The following is a 22,852-nucleotide window of genomic DNA, read 5'->3' as shown; positions in this document are numbered from 1 at the left end:
AATCATTTGTCATTGGAGACACAGGCACACACACACATACCAAAACCGTCTGGGCATGTGGGCCACTTGCTTCATTAAAAACCCAGAGCTCAGTCAGATGGAGAGACACGACCACCTAGTCTATTAGTGTTCTTGCTCTGACACAGGCAGCTTGACCTAGGAGCAGCCAGAGTCAACGGGACATCTCATTAGAACAGACTTTGTCACGTTTCCCCACCATTTAACATTCTCCTGGGCACTGTGCAGGATGTGGGGCTGGGAGTGGCCAGTCTCCCCTGGCGTAGAATGGTATCTGTAACAGAAAGGCTTCCGTGTGTGTGGAGGACCCACTCTGTGCCAGCATCTCCCATGCTCTCTGAGCAACTCTGCAGTATTTACTGTGTGTCACGTCACACACAAAGCTAACATTTCATGTGTGCTTGCTGGGTCTCAATAGCTAAATAAAATGCTTCAGATGTATTTCCCCACTTAACCCCAAAAACTCTATGATATAGGCATTATACTGTTCCCAACTGCAAACACAAAAACAAAAACAAAGCAAAACGAAACAAAACAAAACAAACAAAAAACAACCAAAAAAAACCCTGCCAAGACTAAGGCAGACTAATTAATTTGTTCAAAGGTTAAGAGATACTTTTTGGGGGCGCCTGGGTGGCTCAGTTGGTTAGGTGGCTGACTTTGGCTCAGGTCATGATCTCCCAGTTTGTAAGTTCAAGCCCCGTGTCAGGCTCTGTGCTGAGAGCTTAGAGCCTAGAGCCTAGAGCCTGCTTTGGATTCTGTGTCTCCCTCTCTCTCTCTGCCCCTTCCCCAATCATACTCTGTCTCTCTCTCTCTCAAAAAAAAAAACATTAAAAAAAATTAAAAAAAGACATGCTTTCTGATGCAACCAGACTCCAATGGATATGCTCTTTCTACTGTACTTCTAATTTGGTGCTTTTATCCCACAGAAGGCTAAGAAGCACTAAATAAGTTCAACAAGACTGTGATGGTAATTGGAGCTGTTACTGTTAGTGAACAAGCATTTGCTGAGGGTTTGCTATGTGCCATGTCCTGGACTAACCACTCTATTTACATATCTCATTTAATTCTCTTTACAAACCCCGTGACTCGGCACTCCATTTCCATTTTACAGTGTAGAAATACAGGATTAAACTGGTTAAGTAACAAATGTTCAGCCAGACTTTGATCCCCCAAATCTGACTGGCTTCAAATCAGAAGGAAGAAATGATACAGACTTGGGCAGGGTGATGCATGGAGCCAAGTAGACCATTTTGAAAGATAATAAGGTTTATAATTGATAAAACTTGGTTGTATTTTGTTAAAATGTAATTCGATGCAATAGCCTTTTACTGGGCACCTACTGCTAGAAGGCATTATGCTAAGACCTAAGTATATAATGGTAAATATCACACTACTTTATCCTTATAAAAAAGAAGCTAATAAACAAGAAAATCCAGACACATGACCATTAATGACAATATTACTGACATACATTATTAGAGGAAAATGCAAATAAAAACACTAGTAAATACTTAAGATAGCCCTTCCTACACCAGGCATGTTTTTCAGTGTCATACCTATGCATTTATTTTTAATATCTTCTTGGAAATTTGATGTGATAGGGCCACGATGATTCCCATACTACAGATGAGGAAAACAGAGGCTCAGAGAGACAAGTACCTTCTGCAAGTTCACAGAGCTAGCCAAATACTTGAAGGACAAAGAGCAGGTAATGAGTTTCTGGCTACCTGGGAAATATGGAATCATGGTCTGGAATGAATTATACAGAGATATGGAATTGAAAAGGAGGGGCGGGGAGTGAAACCAGTCCCCAAGTAAAAATCAGAAGTACTAGTAAGAATTGGTGATTAGTGTGAGGTGACTCTCAACTTACTGCAAACCTTTGGACTCATGCAAGTTAATATTAAGTAGACCTAATGACCTGGTTTGAATTCTAGGTGCACAAAAGTTACTGGCTCTTAGACCTTTAGCCTCAATTTCATCATGTGGCAAATGTGCACACTAATACCTACCTCAAAGGGTTACAGCAAGAGTGAAATGTGATACAGCAGGTACCAGCCCAGAAGAGTCTGTCTGGGATATAGTAAATGCTTATTGAATACTGGTGTGGAGAGCAATGTGCTAGGCCACCCAATGTCCCCTTCCACGAAGGGCTGGTGGCTGCAGAAGCTTGGAGTGCTACCTGCAAATCACCTTCAACCCTCAGCCCCTTGAGAGGGATTCGGTCAGGTATAGCATGCCACCTTGATCAAGGTCATAACTCTTTCTGGGGCAGCCTGCATCCAATGACTGATTGTTGCAGGACTATACAGTCTTGGCCACTGATGCTGTTTCAGAATGACTCTGCTGGACACAAATACCGAATCATTATATTGCATGCCTAAAACTAATATAATGCTCTATGTTAGTTATACCTCAATGTAAAAAAAAATAATAACAATTCCAATGGGGCCATTCAAGCTCCAGGACTCAACCACATCTATCATCGTGCCTCAAATTTTCTCACTCTGCTGAACCCTGCTTCCTTCTCCACTCTTCCCCAGGGCTCCCCTTGATAAACCTCTTACCTGCTAAACCCCAATCCAGAATCTACTTCCCAGCTATCTTCGATGTTCATACTGCCAATGTCCTAGAACAGGCAAAGATGTGGAGCATGTCGTGGATCTAGGTTACTGTCAGCATGTATGACAAGTGCTCACTTGCTGGAAGACAGATTTCATGTGGTGCTGCCTGCTTGAGAAGAGGGCTGGCCTTTGGTCCTGTGCGAGCCCCTGGACTCTTCATTTAAAAAGTTAACTGTCGGGCGCGTGGGCGGCTCAGTCGGTTGAGCGACTAACTCTTAATTTCAGCTCAGGTCATGATCTCACGGTTCATGATTTTGAGCCCTGCATCGGGCTCTGTGCTGACGGCACAGAGCCTGCTAGGGATTCTCTCTCTCTCTCTCTCTCTCTCTCTCTCTCTCTCTCTCTCTCTATCTCTCCCCCTCTCACTCTGCCCCTCAATCTCTATTTCTCTCTCTCAAAATAAATAAACCTTTCTTTTCTTAAAAAAACAGAGGTTGATTGTTAATGAATTCAATAGTCATCCACTTTACAGATGAAGTTGGTTGCACACAGGTGAAAAGACTTTACCAACGTCCCACAGGTTTCAGCAGTACAGCTGACTGTAACTTCCAAGTCCTTCCAGGAGAAAACAACTCACCCTTATGGGTCATGCGTATATTTTCCCCATGTTTGAAATTCTCTGAGGCTGCATTACATTTGTCACAAATCCACACAGAAATGGTGTTTTCTACCTCACAGGACCTTGGAAGTCCAGAGAAAGTTCTCTTCCACCATCAGCATTCTGTCCTGTCTCCAAGGCCTGTCAGCCAGAGATGGCCAGGAAGTGATGGAACCTTAAAAGGTTAATTACCATTAATCATTATGAGAAGGTGGCTTATTATCGATTCATAAATTCAGAATAAATTTATTTTGCTGACAAGCAAAATGTCCCATTTGCCCTGAGGACCTGGTTTCCATTCTGAAAAATGATTTTTTTTTTCTAGATTATGGTCTTTGTATAAACCGCCGTCTCTTCCAACACACTATGTGGAGAAACGTTTAATTACATTCATAAGTTGGTTAAATTATTCCAAACTTACCAAAAACTTTTAGGATTCTGTGTGTATGAGTCATGGATGAAACTTATTATAAAAGTTCTCTAAATCTTTCATGTATGATATTTTAGTAGACAAAATGCTTAACCTTTCATGGTTGTAACCTGCAAAACTTGATCTAGCCGGACTGTAGGTTATAATTAAGGTGCTATTAAAACCACGCCTTTCTATCGTCATCCGTTTGCTTAGTATATATTTGCATTTTCATTAAAGGAAGTATAACACAAAATGAAATGATCCAAAATATTAAAAATAATAAAAATAATCAATATTTGCCATTTTGGAATGCTTATTATATGCCAGGTACTATATTGTGATGGTTAATTTTATGTCAGCTTGACTGGGCTACCAGGTGCCCAAGTATTTGGTCAGACATTATTCTGGCAGTGTCTGTGAGGATGCTTTTCAATACAATTAACACTTAAATCAGTTGACTGAAAAAAGCAGATACTTTCCCTAATGAGGGTGGGCCTTATCCAATCAGTTGAAGGCCAGCTAAAGCAAAGGTTGACCCTCTCTTTAATAAGAAAAATCTTTATGCTTCACTGGATTTGTACTGGGACACTGGTTTTTTTCTTGCCTGGGATTTGAGCTGAAACATCAGCTCTTTCTAGATCTCAAGTCTGCTGGCTTTTAGATGGGAACTACACCATCGGTTCTCCTTGGTCTTGGTCTTAAGACTGGGACTAGAACTAAACGATCAGTCTCCTTGGTCTCCAGCTTGCTGAATCACCCTGCAGATCTTAGGACCTGCCCTCCTCCATAACCATGTTAGCCAGTCCCCTATAATAAATCTCTTTAGAACACTGCCTAATACATACACTTATCATAATATTAAATTTAAGCTAAATATTTTATTTAGCTCAATTGAATACTTAAATCACATTAAGAGAAGGGTAAAATATTCCTATTTTACAGATGCGGAAACTGACATGTTTTTGGTACATTCCCCCGGTGCCTGGCCACTCATCCATCTCAACTACTTCAACTAACCCTCAGGCTGCAACCAAATGTAGAATCTACCTGCTAAAACTTTCAGGACAAAAGAACTCAGGAGGAGGTTTAGGGGTATCCATACTCATCTACCTGAAAGTATCAGCACATCATGGACCCTCTGTGTTTGCCTGCCTTCCTGCCTTGGTAACTGAAGGGCGGGTCGGCAAATCTACTAAGACTTCAATATGGAGATTTTTGTTGTAGCCTTCCCAGTCTTCACAGGTGACTGTCTTGGTCCACCCCATCTTTTCTCTGGCTTCACAGAGAGGTAGAACCCTCTCCCCTTTTTCCACCAAAGAGGACAGAATAACATCCAAGAACACTGCACTCCACCTCGCCCCTACCCCTCAAACCTGCATTTAGTTTTCCTTTCCTACAATCAGGGAGAATAGGGCTGGGTTGGGGGTTGGTGGTAGACTAAGCTCTGAACTGATCTTTCAGGAAGACCCATAGGGAACGTAGGGAACGACAGGCTAAGAAAGCCAGCATTCCTTTGCACGTATATTTGACGTACTTAGCATGATCAGCATACAAAGACATTCCATCCTTTTTTCTCTCATCCTTTTCCCCCTCCATGGCTCTTTCCTTCTTTTCTCTTTCTCATCCACCCCTCTCTCTTTCCCTCACTCCATCCATTCCATCTCTTTCTTGGTTGTTTAGCGATTAACTTTAAGAAAAACACAAACCTGCAGCTCTTGTGTTTCCTCTCCCTGTCCCAGGCTTCTGAGTGGGAAGGGTCTTTTCAGCTCTCTCCTACCTGTTCTCTGATTGCATAGCACCAGGAGGATGGAACTCTTCCTGTCCGCTGCTTACCTAATTGGGAGGTACAACAGATACGCTCTCAACAAAGGTTCTAAGACTGTTAAGTATGTGTGCCCAAACATCGTAACGAAGACATTTAGGTATGAAGCATGTGAGATTTGGGGAGTTTCAGAACATCGCATCGTCAGTAATCTTTCTGATGTTGATACCTGAAACTTTTTTTTTTTTTTCCTGGCACCGGAAACTTTTTGAAGCCCATTAGTCCAGGTGTTCTCTGAGCATCATTCCGATTTGGTTTGGTGGAAGACCTTGTTTAAGCCTGAAATAACAACAGGTGTCCTTCCTATATAGACTCGTTATTCAGTCTCTTTATGTCCTGTGGGGCCCCAGGTGCTGGTTTCATAAGCAATTTTTCTCAAAGAGCAGAACAAGCCATCATCCTTCTTGAAGGAAAATGCCTTGCACAGGGAGGATGAGGAGCTGGGAAAAAGATCAACAGATTTCCAGTTCCAATTCTTCCATTGCTCCTTCACAGTGTAACCCTACAAAAGTCTCCTTCCCCTAGGCTGGGATTTTCAGATCTCTGAATATGGCCAGGTGGTCGTCTTCTGGCTTGAAAATTCTGTGATTCCATATGCTCTTCTTCCAAATGGAATTCAAACCCACTTTGCTCATACCCTTCTGTCATTAAGAAATGCATTTTAAATGTTCTTTAAGAGCCTAAACTGATAATGTAAGGGAACAGAAGTATCTATATGATAAAACTTTGACTAGCTATTAGAAACATTTTTGAAGATTTCTATCAACATGGGGAAATCAGTATCAGAGAATCTTAAAAGGAATATAAGAAAATATATGAAGTTCTATGTGCACTATGATACCTGTTAAGTGGGGAAAAATGATAAATGAAGTCAAGACAGAAAGAGAGAATTTACCAAACGATTAACACCTACTTCTAAGATGTGAGATGATGTGTGCTTTTTGTTTTCTTTACTTTTGCAGCAGCTCTCAAATTCCTCAAAGTGATTGTGTATTCTCATCAGGGAGACAAAAGCACTTTTTTCAAAGAAGTTATTTTTCATTTGAATTGGGAGTGATTTTAAATCAAATTAGAATATCACAAAAAAAAAAGCCTACTATTTTAGCTTTTCTATGTCATTCTTTTGAGATTAAGTTCGTGTAAGAACTGTGTTCCACTTTTTAGGAAAAGCAGTGTGCCCATCACAAGTGTGTGTTTAAATATGTAGGTACTTATTTTAAAGTTGCTCATGGAGCTGATTTCCAGATGTCCAATGAGCTTATGTATGAAATCTCAGGAGCCAAGAGGATGATCTGGCATGAGGCTATGATATTAATAAGCTTGTTTTTATTCCCTCTAATGGGAGAGAAATGCAAAAACATCAGTGACCTCAATTTTTAAAATTCATTCTTCAAAACGTATTTCTTAATGTAATTGTATTAAAAATTATAATTTACCCAAATTCCTCTACTCTTGGAAAACTCTCAGCAATTAGTGGTCTGGCATCTGAAATCCCTCACAGCCATCATTCACTTGCTTGTTATTTGCTATGATAATGCTCACACCTCTGTTCCCGCCTTTGGCCATGACTCCAATCTCAGCCTGTTTCCGGAGAAGGTGAATTGTGTTTGATAAGGACGTGTGTGTGCAAGAGGAAATCTGAGGGAGATATTAGGGTCAAAGTAGAACCTTGCTTTGCAAGCCCTTTTTTTTTTTATATTTAATATATTCCTTTAAATTCATTCCTTGTGCCGGGAAAAAAAGATTTATTCAGAAGAAGCTGCTAAGGTAATAAGAAAATATAAATCTTTTGGCTGATTGTGGAGATTTTTAAACGATGCAGGGAGAGAAGCTGAGCTCGGGTTGCCAGGTAAGCTAGTAATCAGAGGTCATGATCAACCCCCACCCCCTACTTCCTCTGTAGAAGCATCACATTTCTCTAAGCCTCATTTTGCCCATCTGTGACGGAAGCAAGATATTTCCTCTATAACAGGGTGTGAGGGAAGCTTAATGGAATCACGGTCATAAAGAGCTCTTGACAAAAGCCCCATCCTGATAGAATGTGGTATCGAGACTAAGAACAATTATGCTTCCTGCAGCCTAGAAACAATTTTCTTCTTAGGCAAGTGTAGACAGAATGATGCATTGGGTATTCTTCATCTTTGCATACCTGGACTGACTACTTTGGAAAGTGGTTTTCATCCAGCGTGAACTCTCTAGGATGTGAAATATCTCCCTCCAGAAGGACAATGGCAGATGATGGGCTAATCTCTGTGGTTGTCTCTGAGGATGTAAATCTCACCTTTCAGGTAAATCTCGAATGTCTCACTTTGAAAAAAGACATACTTGAGAATAGGCACTCTCTGAAATGGGCACATGGGGTTACTGCTCCAGGGCCCTCAGTAGGGAAACACATTTGTCATGGAGTTAGCTGGGACCCACCAATTCCGCCCCATGCCACACCTGGGAGATGATGCTTGCCAATCTGCACCTTCTTGCTGACATCATTAGATCCCCACTCTATTCCATCTTATAACTGTGCTCAGGATGACTAAAAATTAGGTCAAGAAGGAGAGATGTTTTCCATTTAAACTGCCTCACCTAATGCAAATCTTCCTGAAGCTTCTCTTTCCTATCAGTGTCCACGCCCATCAACAGTCCATACATGTTGACTCAGTGACTGAGATGCTCTAAGTTAGAGTCGATAGACGAGATGGGCTCAGAAGGGAAGCACAATGCAGATGAGTCTTGATGGGCTGGGAAGATTGGGACCACTGGAGAAGTATGTCCCACAGCCTGGCAAAGTGGGAACTGCCAGGTGTGCTCTGGGGATAGGGAAGTCTCCAAGTGCCTTTCCAGAATAAACCTTCCTTCCATTCTGCCACTCCTTTGTATTTTGTTCAGTAAACATTTACTTTCTCCTTATGGTGCATCAAAACTCCTCTAAGTGTGGGAGGGGGGAATGATATTTCAGCCACAGCCTGCCTTCAAGATTCTCCCAGACTTAAACACTCAGTCATGGGCAATTACAGACCTGCACGTTGTGTAGATGGCAGGGCAGGTACAGGGCATAAGGAGGCAAAAATCTGTCTCTGCACTAGGTTTAGAAAATCTTAACATAGAAGGGCACCTGGGTGGCTCAGGCGGTTGAGCATTCGACTCTTGGTTTCCATTCAGGTCATGATCTCACAGTTTGTGAGATCAAGGCCCCACATTGGGCTCCGTGCTGGCATTGCAGAGCATGCTTGGGATTCTCTCTCTTCCCCTCTCTCTGACAGCACCCCCCCCCCCCACTTATATTCCTGTCTCTCTCTCTCTCTCCCTCAAAATAAAAAAAAAATAAATAAAAGCAAATCTTACCATAGGAGGTAAATTTTGAGGCGGTTTCTACCATGAGTGTACGTGGGGGCCAGTACAAAATAATACAGACAGTCAGGAAATGGTGCAGAAGACAGGACAGGGTAGTATGAATGCCAGGGCCAGCATGACAGGTTTTCACGCAAGGGACTGATGATATATTAGAGATGGGAGGTTAAGAGATTATTATGCAGACATGTGCTGAGGTAAAGATTCTTCAAAGGATACTGGATTTTCAAGGATGGAAATTTCAGGTGAGTCCCCAGATTTGCAGGAAGCACTGACTCCTCCTCCCCCAAGATTAATGTGTTGCTTTGGGCAAAATAATAGAAGACCCAGGAGACGTAAGTATCCACAGAGGGAATGAGAATTCTTCAGAGCCTTGCTCGACACAGGATATCTTGGTATAAAACTTGCAGGCAGTGAGGCAAGAAGGTCACCTCGCTGTGTAACCCTCTGTTTGAAAAGATTATTGGGGCGCCTGGGTGGCGCAGTCGGTTAAGCGTCCGACTTCAGCCAGGTCACGATCTCACGGTCCGTGAGTTCGAGCCCCGCGTCAGGCTCTGGGCTGATGGCTCGGAGCCTGGAGCCTGTTTCCGATTCTGTGTCTCCCTCTCTCTCTGCCCCTCCCCCATTCATGCTCTGTCTCTCTCTGTCCCAAAAATAAATAAAAAACAAAACAAAACAAAAAAAAAAAACGTTGAAAAGATTATTTAGCAGCATCCCTAGGGATCTGAGGGTAATTTTGTTCAAACTTTATTTAAAAATCCACCTCTATGACGACCAATTTTTACGGGCCCCTTAGGTGATAACTTAAGACAGATTTCTCTTTAATAGTTTTATAACAATTTAAATCTCCAGCTCATTCATCTCATTTTATTTCCTATATCCATAAAAGGAGGCTGGGGTTCTCACTGGGGAAGAGAGAGGAAATCAGGTACCTGGAATGGAGGGGCAAATTCCTAAGCCTGTTTGGTTGGTTGGTTGTGACTCTTCCTAGGGTACCACCTCTTTGAGGCCGCTGAGCCTCAGCATTCTGGGCTTGGGGCTAGTCAACTCTATATGCGTAACCTAATTCTGCTTTTTGATGACACTGTGACCTCGAGAAATCATTAAAACACCAAGAATCATTTGCTCACCTGCAAGATGGAAATAAGTGTTATAGGTATGTTGTTTGATTCAAATGGAGCAGCAGGGAATGTGCCCTAGGAAGGTGGGTAGCTCAAAAACACAGACTATTTCTTGAGCATTGATCATTACATGCCCCAAATGACCATCTTCAGTCTTTCCCATCCAACTTTTCTTTCTGGTCCACCGTGTCTATTTTCTCTCCTATCTACAATCATAAGAAAGAACTGGCTGCTATATATTCTGGTTCCTAAAGTTTACAAAGTAAATAGATTCCAGGGAGACCAGCATTCACTTAGCTGGGAGCACACAGTCTCCAGTTCAGCGCTGTTCCATAAACACGCCTACTTTAGTGTTCATGAGTAGACATTAATCTGTGTGTGCTGCAAGTATATGCCAATAAATTCTTAATTCATCATCAACGTGAGGTCTCCGAGGAAGACTCTGCCTGTGTGTAGGAAAGCCAAAGGGCCAAAAGGAAGAAAAAAACTAAAGTTCTACATAGTTGTGTGATTTTCTGTTAGCAGAAGGCATAGTAAAGTACTTCTGTTCATCACTGATCAAGACACAGTCACTGTTTAGAGTTGCAGACAAACCAGTGTCCTTGTAGCACCAACTCTAGGGCACATCCTCTGTTGAGAAAAAGAGACTGGTGCCAAGTTCTGAGAATTTTAGAACCTAGAAAGGTAGAAAGTGAATGCAAGACACTGATTCTACTGCCAGTAAATGTAGCTCAAGGCTGAATTTTCAAACTCTTTCAACCTTAGCTAAATATAACTCAGAGGTTTGAATTACTATAAACTCATGTTACATTTATCCAAAGGATGAGGGTCACATATTACGTGCTTTTCCAAACATAAAAAAGGTCCCAGGCCACGAATTCATTCTCTTTTCAGCATATTTCACCAATGTTCCTTTAGTTGTAAATAGCAGTGATATTTCTATTAAATTCATTTTCTCACTTGGTGGCATATCTATTCCAAATACGATCTCATTATCTACAAGGAGGCAGATTCCCGCTGGACCCCTCCAAATTAGGCCATCAGACTCCCTTGTTTATGCCTTTTAAACTCATTCATACAGGGGCAATGCTATCTCGTCCTTCAGAGAGCAGAAACTCACCAATCCACGCTGCAGAAAATAAAGAAAAATGAAGATAATATTTCCCTTTGCTGAGCCCGTATTTACTGCCTCACCACAATGCGGCTCTTTCTGCTACCCTCTCCGATGGGCACTAACGCAGGACCCGTGCATTTTGCTCCAAGTGCAGCTTCATGTGCCCACAGATAAATCTTCCGCCCTGCTCCATATCAAAACATCTCACAAGCCTAGGTAAATTATACACCACCGCTCCAGTTTTGTCTACTAATTTTTTAATGTACATGAAATATTCAGGGTGATTTGTGAGGCATGAATGCCTCTCGTGAATCCATTCTGACACCTCCCTTGCTGAGAATACATTTCTAAGGGCCGCCCATGTCCTTCTGGGGCAGAAGTCTTCTAGCTAAATTAAAGATCTCTTCGCTGAACGGGATAGACTATGGGGCACTGGAGCCTGCTCAGGGCTCTTTATTCTAGTCTTTTGCTTCCCTCCTCTGCTGACATGGTGTCTGAAGTCTTGGTAACTCCTCCTGGTACCTTCTGCCCCTGGCATATTTAGTGGGATGGAGAAGCTGGAGCTGGGGTCGTTTTTCAACTTCATAGACCCCCAAGACACCTTATGAATTGAAGGTCTTTCCCCACTGAACGGACTGGAGGTAAAAACAAAGCTCTTCAAATTTAAGAGAAGAACATGGGACTCCAAATAGTTAAAGTTGGGTTACAGCCTTCAGGCATCTGAACCAGACAGATGAAAATGGTTCGTCCATTTTAATTGGCTGGCATGACGCAAAGAACAGGACTTTCATGTTCAGGTACTGGGGCTTGATTTCCAGATTTACCAATTATTAGTGGAGAGACCAAAGACATTTCACTTAAGCGTTCTACACTTCCTTCTGCTCTTCTGAAATTTGGGGACATTAGTGTCACTGTCATAGAGTTATTGCGAGGCTTAAAAGAATTCATTTGTACCTGTGTCCAGAACACCACAAGGGCTCAACCAAAGTGAATTTCCTCCCTTCCCTTTAAGTTCACTTTTGTAATGGCTCTTTCCATTACACCACCCTACTTTGCAATCAAAATAGCTTTCGTGTGGGGAGCTGTTTGGCAGGCCATTTAGACACAGTTTTCATATCTGATGCTCACAACAGGACACCACAGTGAGCATTAGTATTCCCACTCAGCAGAGGAAATCCTGAGGTTACAGAGGTTAGGAAAATTGACAAAAGGCACACACCTTCCTCACATCAGAGTGCCAGGATTCTAACCCCAATAGCATGGTCCCCAAATCCATCTCTGTTCTTTCAAATACCCCTCTCCATTTCTCATCCTGCAGGAAGAAAAAATTCTCTATACTATAACATCTCCATTCTTTTTCTGCTATATTATGGCACTCTCTCAGGTTGCTCTGAATGTCTAATCAATGCCTTGGGGGCTACCCTATTGCACTCTAATTTCATAGGGTTTTATGAGCTACATGTCTCTCACCAATTAATTAGAGATTTCTTACACAGTTCCGAGATATTTCTTATCCTCATTTTTGCCATATGCGTTCCATTCCTGCCTTTTTTATTTCTTACATATCCATTCCCGTATTTTTATTATGTTTGATGGCGGGTTAGGATTTTAGTATCTGGCATTATTGGCCATTTATTCTTTGCTTTATTTATTCATTTATTTTCTTCTACTTCTACTTCTATTTATCACTGCAAAGCTTCCCTACTCTTTCAGATGCATTAAGTTATTAACTCCATCTATTTCTTCCCTGTCTCCACCTACAATAATATGACTTCACATACTCATTCTGCTTTAACTTTATCTACTGGAAATCCAATATCTGCAGTGCACGTGTTCCCATAGCTGCCGTATGCTCTTGTTTTTAGCCTAATTATGAGCATAATGAAGGTTTGATCATGATTTTCCAGGTTTCCCCTTCAATGACTTGAGTCACAACCTCCCTAGTTGCCAAATCTGGTACTGTTACCTCTTAGAAACATGAATACAATATTAAATTAGAATGCCATCCTGTATATCACAAGTATTCTGCCACTATTACTTATTTTTCATTCTCTGCAATATCAGCTACATTTGGTGATTAGAAATGGCCCAGTCTGAAGACCCTTGTTTTTTGGTGCAATTGTGAAAATGGATTTTCACTGCGGTTAGGTTTCTCAGTTGTGCTGGCCATGTTTGCTGTCAAGCCCAGTATGTAGAATTGGAGAAGATAAGTCCTAAGGGCCTTGAAGTATCATTCTGAAAAAGTGGCATAGGATCGTGAAATAAAAAGAAAAAATGGACCTGAGAATGCTCATTAGCCATCCCTGCTATTCTGAAGATGTCCCCTAACTTTGCTAAATTTCCCTTTCATCCTCTACTACATAGGGACTATAGAGATAGATATCTACTTTATGGAGCTGTGGTGTGGTACAGATCAGTCCACATTTGTGAACGAGTCCAGCAGAAGTCCAGAAACATACTGTCTTCCCAAATAAATGCCAGTGAAATAGGACACTAGTGCCCCCATACTGCTGATCCCCAACAAGCCTGGAATGTGAGCATTATGTGGACAGGCAGTCTACATTGGTTAGACCAAGTGGCAGAAACCTCACAAATTTCTAGGTTTGCCCACTCTACCACCTGACAATACTGATTCCCAGAGTGTTCTTTTGGTTTTGGGCACAGCCCATTTTAACATTTCAGGAAGTTTACTCAAAACTGTTCTCCTATAGAGAGAGTCATCATCTGGCTCCATCCAAAATTCACCCAGAGGCTCATGCCTCCTTTTCTCTTTTAGGACACTTAGGACACTTTCATTACAAGCATGAGAATTCTCCAGATTTTTGAACAGAGTTCCCAAGAATTTCCCCAGAAACTTCAACAATACCTCATGGTTTCCATGGTTTCCAGACCCCCTCAGCATCCTCTTCTCCAACCTCTGGACTGTTCAAATGTGTAAGATCTCAGATATGACTGAGATATTTCAGTCAGTACAGAATGGAACAGAAGTGCCACATTTCTTGTTCTGGATAGCCTACTTCTCTTTACAAATGCCAAGAACAAAAATCACTTCTTTAGCAGCTATACCAGCAACAATCCATTTTAATTATGTCTATATTCAGCCAAAATCTTCAGTTTCTTTTCTTCTATCTACAATTGGAAAGTTGATCTTTAGGATCCAGGCTCAGAAACTCACATTTACCTTGAGTCCATCTGATTTATGGGTACAATCCATTGTGATTCCAAGAGATCAAAGGCCACACAAAGAATTCATTGGCCCATTTTACAAATGCCTTTTTAGTACTCAGTTTGAGAGGCTACTTCAGGCTCTGAGGATGCACTGGTTAAGAGGACACATCTTTTCTTGAGTGAATGGAACTTACAGTCATAGCATGGTAAACAGTCATTAAATAATTTCAACAAAAATGATAAAAGGAGGCTTATAATAGGAGCTTGCTTTAGACTAGGGTTTCTGGGAAAACTTCCTATAGACATAATTTTGATTTCTAAGTATACAGAAATCACTTTGAACTTTAAGGAATGAATAGGAGCATTCCATGCAATGGGAAAGACACGTGGGGTGGTCTTAAAGACAGAGGACCAGGGAAATCAAAGGATTTACAGGGAGAATGGGTACTAATGCAGGTAGGAAGAAAAGAGAGTCCTCACTAAGTCTAGAGATAAGTTAGTGTCTTATTGTGAAGGGATATGTAGGTCCATTAAGTATTTTGGTTGTTTTCTTAAGAGTAATGGGAAGTTACTAAGTGTTTTTAAGCAATGGGGCCAGGTGGGGGACATGACCAAGTTTACATTTAAAAAGGCTCATTGGGCAGCTATAGCGTGAGGATTTGAAAATAAGGGAGAAAAAGAAGGAAACGCAGTAGCTGATAATTGTAGCGACAGTCTGATTGAGTGATAATGGTACCTTGGTCATGAGTGGTGACAGGTGTAGACAGACTCAGAAGTCCATGTCAGGAACTGGACTGTATAGAACATAGACATTGCTTTGAAAAGAGAGGAGAAAGGGTAAGGTATAAAGGATGATACCCAGATCTCTGATCTGCTATGTGGATGTTAGTACTATTTACAAGTTTGGGAAAACATGAAGTGACAAGAGTTGTGTTAGGAGAATGTGGGCTTAGTTTGAGAGGTATTGAGGGTAAAGTGCTCACTATTCAAGTGGATACCTAGAGCTGGATATTCATTGTCTTTTTAGATTCCTTCTACCTGCAAATAAGCTATTACACTTTGTGTTTCATCGTGGTCCTGATTTCAATGACTAGCTATTCCAGTAAAGCTAAAATAGTTCTCCTAATAGTGTGTGTGTTCATGTATTGTGCGTGTGGGGGGTGGAGGTGGGGAGAGGAGGGGGAAGAGAGAGAGAATTTAAGTTGATTTAAATTAATCTTGGTTTTCTCTGAGGTTTTCTTTCATGAAGTTTTCCTATAAGCGACACAAGAATCTGGTGTTCCTGTGTTAAATATGCCTTAAAAAATCTTATTTAATGAGTTAATGCTCAACACCAAGCTCACAGACCCTCACCTGCCAAATTGATTTAACCAGTCAGGTATCTTGACAAAGTAACTGCCCAATTACCAGATTTTTATAATTGCTACATCAGGGCATTAAGCCTGAAAAATATGCATGTCCACGACCTCAGTGCCTTCCATATTTTTCATCCCTCCATTTTGAGTTTGAAAAATTAGCATGAAAATTGTTTTCTGACACTTCTTTTGAACCCTTAAATTATGTATCTATGACTAATAGCGATGTCTCAGGATGTTCTCTCAGAGAGGAAATCTAGTTTGAAAATCTGTCCTTTGTTTTTCATTCTGCAATTTCCTACAAAGATCAGTTCAAGGACATCCTTTGCCCCTTACCCTCGCTGCAGCGCACAATAAGCCTACCTGCCCACCCCCGCTAAAATGCCATTTCTTCGTGTTGTCAGACAACTTAGTTTTGCCCAGCATATATAATACGTTCAAAAGTGAAGCAGCAGCAGGAAATGAGAGGACCCTCCACATTGAAAGAATTCTCCAGGGGGGTTAAAGTGAAACCAAGACTGCATGTTGCCAATATCATCCATAGATGCTATTAGTAGGCAAGGTACCCCCCCCCCGCCCCCAAGCTCGTGGAGGTGAAGCCTGGTCCTGCTCACTGCTATGGCAGCAGTACCTGGCACATGGCATTGCACAATCGGCCACTCATCACAATCGGCCACATATGAAAATGGGAATGAAGTTCTACCTGGTCCCAAATACTCCTTCCTGTGCTGGATTCCTCTAAGCTCTGTCTAGGCTCACCTGCTTCTTTAAGTCTTACACCTTCACTCTACAGACTTCAGTCATAAACCAGGCTTGCAGATTCTCACACTTGATGGTCTTTCTCCTAGGCTTTTGCTAAACCAATCCTGTGCTTGCGATCTCCACCTGCCATCAACATGCAGCCATAGTCCTCCACTCTCAGTCTGGACCTTCAGATATCTTGATTCAACCAGCCTATTTGTCCTAATACTTAATCTGACTTCATCACTTTCCAGCTTCTGCACCTGAATCCCAGGGATATGGACGCTGACTTCTCAGAATGCGGCTCCTGTGGTGTAGACACAACCCTCCCTGATACACTGAGATTTCCACCAGTTTCCCAAGCTCCAAGTGCAATAGTCACTCACTACTTGGGCATACTTGCCCTGCATCCAGCCACCTAAGAGCTGAATACCCACTTGCCCCCTGCTCTGTTCCAGTCTTCCCTTTGTCCCCACTGGCCCGATTGGTTCTTTTACTGGGTCCAATAGTCAGTTCCTTATCACTATACATATTCAGAGCCTGAACAACCTGTGACAAGAGTGATTCAAGCATCAGCTGAAAGAACAAATTAAATTATCTTTGATGCTTCTTTTAATCTTTAACTTCTGACTATATAAAATATACCATGTAAAATATGAAGAAATCCAAGTTTGCCTAAACCATGCTATTTTATGCAGTGGGATTCAAAACTCTACTAAAGGACGTGAGATGTTGAGCGAAGCTTACATAGGAGGATTTTGTCCCTTACTGAATGGAGGGACTAAGCCCTTCCTACAGGACAGGTTTTCAGCAAGATGGCTGCATATCTATCTGGATGCCTGAGGGAACCTTTGTGACAATTCTGTAATGTCTATCAACCTCATGAGATGGTTTACTTAATCACAGAGGCTTCCCCATAGAGATACTGAGGTGGTTTTCTGTGTACTGTGCATTCCTTCTTGCCTTGCTGAAGTTGTTCTGTGGCTTTCTGGTCCTCACTTGGATAATGTCTGAAGTTCTAGACATGGCCATCAAAGCCTTCGAGGACCAGGTCCCTCCTCACCCAGCAGTTTCAGCTCACATTATGCGCCCATCTGGAGTATGGCTTTGAGCATCCCAAGTTGGCTATACTTCAAGGAGCACATCAAGCTACCTCACACCTTCTTGGCTTCACTGTCAAGGCTCCCTCTGCTTTGGGTTCTTTTTGCCCACCATCTCCCAGCCAAAACCCCACCCTTCCTCAACATTTAATTTAAATATCCTCTCCTTTAGGAAATACTCTTTTAATCGAAAGTGTCTTCCTCTATGAAAATTAATTCTTGCCCTCTCTAGTCTCCCAACACAAATAGTCTATACTTAGAGCTCATCTCTTTCTTTCAGTGAGCTCCAGATCATAGAAGTCCAGGTCTCCTTCATCTCCATATCTCCTTTTCCATCCCAGTTCCATGCATTAAGTACATGACAGATAAAACTTTAATGAACATAAGTTAATTAATTAAATAAATAAAATAAACATAGTTATATTTGTGCAGAGAAGTTCTCCAGATTGTTTCCTAACTGTTACAGACATGGATAAAGATATTCAGAAGTATAAATTTCTTGCCCATTTAATAAGACACAACCCTAAATATTCAAAGATAACTACTTCATCACTTTTCAAAATTATTTGAACTCAGGGTCCTGAAAGGATTTTCTTTATCTACTCAAAATCATTCTCAATTTCAAACTTATGCCACCAAAACATTATGTCCTCATCACCTTCAACAGCTTCAGAGTTAATTAAGCTCTTGTAACTCTCTTACCTTTACTGATAGTGCTTCCCAGAAGTCTAAACTATGGCCCACAAACTCCTAGAGAAATGACAGGGCCATTTGAGGTCATTGGGATGGAAGTCTAGGGGAATCTCTACCATTTCTTGTATATACTTGATAGACAAAATCTTGGCAAATGGAACAGTATTTTAATCTATATTAATCACTTTGAACTTTACATGGGCTAATGAGGCATGTCATCTGCCAGGCTCTGACAAATTCACAATATTTTGCAGAATTCTGCCAATGACATAACAGAACCACCTGAGGGCCTCTCTGGCTGTCAAACACAGGCCAACCATCCCGAGTCTCATTCACATTCTGGCTCTCTGAATTGTGCCTTTTAATTATCTACCTACTTGTCTTCTTTCCTCCTTCTCTCTCTTCAAGACCCTCATGACTGGTCATTGATTCCCTAATGGCGAGACAAAGAACAAGTTCTTTGTGATAACTAACAATCTAGTGGTTATCAATAACAAGTTCTTTTGAATGAGATAATACTGGGTTTATTTCCCTCTTCTCCAGCACTGATTGATTTCAGACAGTCACAATCATCCAGCAGACTTAGTTTTCTCACTTGAAATGCTCCCTTCATGGGAGTGCTCCAATGATTAAATGAAGTATGACAATGTGCAATATTTAACATGTAGTTAGTGCTCATGTAAGGTAAAATCTCCATTATTGGTTTCCTGAAATATCTGTGCAAAGGGTCATTTAAAACAAAGACCAGACTTTCATTTGAAAAAAATTCTAAGATACTACAAAACAGGAACCAATGGTTGTATTTCAGCTTCTTAGAGACTACAAGACCTACAGTGAAGAGAAGAAAGGAGCTACTATGGCCTACTATGCGCCAGATTCTTCTCTAATCATTTTCCATATACCTTCCCACTTAAACTCCACAGTTCTCCTACAAGGTAGCTGTTATCATCCACACTTTTCAAAAGGCTCTGATTGCTGAAACAGCTTATGATGTGAGATCTCAGTGCTTGTATATGCCAGATGAAAGCCCAGATGTTTCTGTATGTAAATTTATGTTTTATTTTTCCCAAGAAAAATGGATATTGAGTATAGACTGAGGTTCTCTCTCCTGAAGTATGTTCTGCATGATGTCAAAAGGGGTAACAAGGTACAATAATTTCTATGAGTAGCTCAGTTTGGGAACCGTTGATTATACAAACAAATAAAAATATATCCTCCTTTGGCTGGACTTCTCTGAGTCTTGAATAAGCAAATACAGCACACCCCAAGTCTGGTACAGTGTGAGGGAGCTACTATACATAATCATCTTCCATAAGACATCCTAGGAGACTGAGTTCTAGGGAAATGATCAGTAAGTACTTGTCCATCTGTTCTGCTAAAAGGTCCAGTATTTCAATATATTCTATATTATTGGGCAAAGTAACCTACAGCCAACTCTGTCCTTTGGGTGTCTATATAATGCCCATTGCCAAATCTTGAGAGGCAGAGAGACATCCTCAGCAAATATTATCGTGGTGTTTAGTGAAGGCAGATCTACACAAAACATGCATTTTCCAGTAGTACTTTCTCCCAGTCTATTGTGCAGTGCATGGCTCCTGGGTACCAGAGCCCCAGACATCCAGCTGCTGTAAATCACCCAAGAAAGGTGATCATTAAATAGATTAAAATGCATGGAAATTACCTAAATGTGGACCATTAGATTAAATGAAGCAGCTACAGCATAATGCCCTGATGGCTCCAGGAACTTTATTTAGATTATAACTGTACCAGTGTTGTGCAAATCACATGATTAAGGAGAATATTACAAATCTTACTACTCCCCCTTCTTCCACTAAGGGTTTGCAATTGAAATTCCTCCAAGGCTTAATAAACAGTTACCTCCAAGAAGGCACTTTGAAACTGACTTTCTAGACCAATCTGCATTTCGATGTGGTTCAGAGCAAAACCTTATCTCTGTGTGGCATGTTTGCAGGAATAACAATGTTTAAATAATGTCTGAAATGGAGCATAAAAATCCTTTGTAACTCAAATGGACATATTGAGAAATCTTAAGCTTCAGCTCACATTACCTTTTTGATATTTCTTTCAAAGACTGACAGTAAGACATCATCACTTGCAGAAAGTAACTCTCCAAGAGCCCTGTGCATATTTTTTGATGTAGTTCTTGCTTGCAAACTCTCTTCATAACTCTAATAAATGCCAATTTGGGGAGCAGGAGTGGTTAGAGCTTTAAATTTTTCATGAAATTCTATGTGAAATTGAAGTAGTCTGTCTATTTCTTTCTCTCTAACCTGATCACTGAAGAGAAAGGGAATAAAAACAGCATACATGTGTGTGCCTTCAAAAATACCTCTTAATTGGAGTCATTTAGGAAGCTCCAGGTAAGATCTTTTTTGGCAGAGAAAACCATCAGCCAAGGTGGGTTTTTCACTCCTTCATATCAAGTGCATTCTTGTTCTCTTATTAGATCATTTCATTTTATTGAGGCTGAATGCAAGAAAGCAAAGGGAAGAGAAGGGAGCTCATATCGCTTGAGCATCTGTTCAGTGACAAGTACTGTGCTTGGCGTTCTCTGCATTACCACAGGTCATGACATTTAACCCTCACAAAAACCTGTCCAGGCAGACACTATTGAGTCATTTATCAACTAATAAAACTGAAGCTTGAAGAGATCAGTTGATGGGCTATCAGGGTAGAATCAGATCTTGAACCTATTTGTATCCTGAGTAGGTCCATTCTCTTCCCACTATTTTCAGCTGTTTCACCGAGGGTCACACTTGTGCCAACACAAAGTACCAATAAACAGTCATAAAACACCCGGGCTGCCGTTTAGGTAGGAGCCTTGTTGGTAGGTGTTAAAAAATGGCCCTAGTGACTAAGCCTGGATCTCTTTTGCAAAATGGAAGAAGAATGCAGGAAAAAAAAGTAACAAAGAACTTAGGCATATCAGGCACTGTGTTAAGCATCTTAACATACATTATCTCATGTAATCCTCATGACAATCTCATGAGATGGTCACTGCTATTTATACTTTACAGATGAAAAAAAACTGAGGCTTGCAGAGAGATGAACTTCCAAAAGCCACAGAGATAATGAGTGATAGAACTAAGATCTAGGTTGTGTGAATCCCGAGCACCTCCAGGAGCACAGTGTACTGTTTAAATGCTATAGAGCAAAACAGCATGAGTGTTATGTGTTTGTTTTCCTTTTTTTATTATTTGCTTATTTTTGCTTACTTATACTTTTAAACAGTTTTATTGAAGTATAATTCGCTTGTCATACATGAACCATTTAAAGTATAAAATGTAATGTTCTTAGTAAATTCAAAGGGTTGTGCAACCCTGTGAATGACCACAATCTAATCTTAAAGCATTTGTATTCTCTGAAAGGAAACCCCACACCCATTAGCAGTACTCCCCATTCTGCTCCTAATCCCCACTGCTAGACAAGCACTAGTCTACTTTCTGTCTCTATTGACTAGCCTATTCTAGACACTTCAGATAAATGGGATCATACAATGTTTGGTATTCTGTGACGGGGTCTTAGGATGTTTTTAAGATTAATCCTTGTTGTCAAGTGTGTCAGTATTCCATTACTTTTTATTGTCAAATAATAGTCCATTGTATGGATATGCCACATTTTATTTATTTCATCATCCATTGATAGACATTGGGGTTATTTACACTTTTTGACAATTATAAATAACACTGCTCTATGCATAAGGTTTTACTTATATTGTACAGATATATGTTCTCAGTTCTTTTAGGTATACACCTAAGAGTGGAATTGCTGGGTCATATGGCAACTCTATGTTTGGTACTTTGAGGAACTTTCAAACTATTTCCCAAAGTGACTGCACCATTTTGCACTCCCACCAAGATTTTATGAGGGTTCTAATTTTTCCACATTTTTGCCAACTTATTACTGTCTATCCTTATGGTTTTAGCTATCCTAGTGGTCTAAAATGGTGTTTCAGTGTGATTTTGATTTCCATTTCCCTCATAAATAAGAATGTGGAACATCTTTTCACGTGCTTGTTTGTCACTTATATACCTTTTTGGACAAATGTCTATTCAAATCCTTTGTCCAACTTTTCATTGGGCTGTCTTTTTATTATTGAGTCATAGTTGTCTTTTCACTCAATGGTATCTTTTGCAGTACAAAAAAATATTTACTTTGATGTCATCCTATTTATTTACTTTTTATTCTTTTGTCACTTGTGTTTTAGTATCATATCTAGGAAACCATGGCTAAACTCAAGGTAATGAAACTTTTATGTTTTCTTCTAAGATGTTTATACTTTTAGCTCTTACATTAAAGCTATGATCCATTTTAGGTTAACTTTTGTGCATGGTGTGAAGCAGGGGTCTCACTTGATTCTTTTGCATATGGATATCCAGTTGCCCCAGCACCATTTGTTGAAAAGAGCATGATTTTTGAGAAGACATAGTACTGATTATTATTTTTCTTTTCCCACTTAGCAGCAGTGGGAACTTGAACAAATTGCTCAACCTGTCTCTTCATCTATCAGTCTAGTAATGTGCCTACATGTCGATGTTAATGTGAAGAAGAGATAAGAATCTGAATCTCCATATCGGGTCCTTTGTACCATCTCCTACATGTAGTCACCATTAAACATACATCCAACATCCCACACCTCCACAACATGTTACTGAAATGAAATAATTACTTCCAACACTGTGAGTTTAAATAGAGACCGATTTCATGAATCTGATAC

The sequence above is a fragment of the Panthera uncia genome (genome assembly GCF_023721935.1).
Source record: "Panthera uncia isolate 11264 chromosome E2 unlocalized genomic scaffold, Puncia_PCG_1.0 HiC_scaffold_20, whole genome shotgun sequence".
NCBI classification, from domain to species: Eukaryota; Metazoa; Chordata; class Mammalia; order Carnivora; family Felidae; genus Panthera; species Panthera uncia.
The sequence above is the reverse complement of the archived record's forward strand: the minus strand, read 5'-3'. Positions refer to the sequence as shown.